Genomic DNA, 2278 nt, shown 5'->3' on the forward strand with positions numbered 1-2278 from the left:
TTTGGAGGCACAGAGGGCTCCCGCCTCCCTTGACGACCCCCCTCCCCACTACAACTCCTTCCCCTAGCCGCAACTCGCACACTGGCTGACCACGATCTGTCTGACACGCCCCAAAAGAACGGCTATTTCTGGGCTAATGTCTCTCTCAGCGCGGGAGCCGCACCAGCCTGGGAAAAAAGAAACAAAGCCCGACCCCTGGTGGAAGAAGATGAAAATAAAAAAACTACAACGTTTGGTGGAACCTCATTCCAGGATGTCATACACGTGAGAGGGGAGGCAAGACAGGATGAATCAAGAAAAGGAATTGGGAAGAGGTTATTGGATGAGTGCAACCATAGCAGGTTGCACTCGGACGGGAAGAGAGCTGGGAAGAGTGGGCTCAGTGAGAATAGGCTTTAGAGCCCTCGGGTCAAGGATGCATCTCAATCCTTATGAACTGGCCAGTGTCAGGGGACCTCTGAATTCCTCTCTTTCTCCCTAGTGAACCTGGAAGTTCTGTGAGTACAGAGAACAGATGGCAGCTTCAGATGGACTCTGAAAGCTGTGACACAGACATGTCTTCCGTAGAAAGGATGCAGGATCTAGAATCTTCCTTCTTTTTCCTCTAAGCAAACCACTCATTCTGACCTCTCAGTCTTCACGAGGTGATGGTAACTAAGGCAAAATTCCAACATACCAAGGGGATAATGATATAGGATGTAAGCCTTATTCCTATTTGAATATTTGTTACTCGATTTTAATCAGGAACACCTGGGGCACAAGGTTTGCTCACAAGAGATGGTGGTATTTCAGGTATGAAAGCAAAACAGGGAAGGTCGAACAGTGATCCTGAAAGCCTCTGCTGATGTTCAGGGCCAAATTACTAACAAAAAAAAAAGAAGAAGGAAAAGGTGACATCAAAGATCTCACTGATGAGCAAGTCACTGTTTACCCAGAGTGAGCACTTCAGGTTAATCAAGGAAGTGCTAAGGGTAGCGTTTGTGTCCTTGAGCTCCTTTCAAAGCCTTTTTCTCATCCAATAACCAGACATGAAGGAGCCCTGGGGTGCAATGGTTAAGGGCACAGCTGCTAACCAAAAAGGCCTTGGTTTGAACACACCCAGCAGCTCCATGGGACCTAGACCTGGTGATCTGCTTCAGTAAAGATTACAGCTAAGAAACCCCTACAAGACAGTTCTAGTCTATCACAAGGGGTCCCTAGGAGTCAGAATCCACAGAACCAACAGCATGATGTGCCATGCATGGTATTGACCCCTCACCACCTTCCCACCTTATCTCCTACACTGTCTTATGTGTACTGATAGTCTGCAGGAACCTTCTTTCATATACCTTACCCTTCTGCATCCATGACAGGCCTGAAGCATTGTCTTTTCTCAGAAATCCTCTCTATTCTCTGTTCCCACCCCCACCATACATCTATTGGAAGCTTACCCATCCATTAAGGCAAAGCTCAAATGTTAATCTTCCACAAAGACATTCTTGTTATTACTCTCACCTTTGAATTCCTCTCATGTTGTAAATTAAAGAATTTTCCTCTCTTAACTGCCTTATACATTGTATATACAGTGTAAACATTTTTCTCTTTCTGCCAGTTTGTAAGTGTCTGTAGCATGAGGATTCTGTTGTATATTCTTAGTATTGCCCATAGCACTGAACCCAGAACCTTGTCCTGGGTCTGTTCTCAGTAAATGATTGTTGAACTATTGACTGTCCTCTGAAATTCAGAGTTGGAGCTCACAAGCTAGGTCTAGGAACAGAGTACTTCTGGGCTGGTCTTTGTGGAATCTGGTGTGAACAGCAGCCTCTTGCTGGAGGGAGTGATGAGCATGCTGTCGGAGGCTGTGTTCGAGTGTGTAATAGTAAGGAAAACCCATATGCTTGCTTATGAGTCTCCAATGTAAGTGCTGAACATGAGAGGTAGACGGAGTATGCAGAGAGCACAGTTCTTCTGAAATGTGCCTTGAGGGAATCAGTGAAGATCAGTTGGGTATCCTAGAAAGAGGGCAAATAGTCTCTCAATAGAAATTAATCAAATAATTATAGTAGATTATTTGCCAAATATCCAGGCTGAGGGAGGTATTAATAAAAGGTGGGTACATACTCTGATAAGCATGGACAGTACCATGTCCCACACAGAAACATGCTACTAGTGTCTGCTTCTGAGTGGTACCTGCATGCCTTACTCCTGTTGTTGTTGTTGTTGTTATGTGCCGTCGAGTCAGCCCCAACTCATAGTGACCCCCTCTTTGGGTTTCTGAGACAGTATCACTAAGGAAGTA

Source organism: Orycteropus afer, unplaced genomic scaffold, assembly GCF_000298275.1.
Source record: "Orycteropus afer afer isolate SDZICR_OR568_19922 unplaced genomic scaffold, OryAfe1.0 scaffold00072, whole genome shotgun sequence".
NCBI lineage: Eukaryota > Metazoa > Chordata > Mammalia > Tubulidentata > Orycteropodidae > Orycteropus > Orycteropus afer.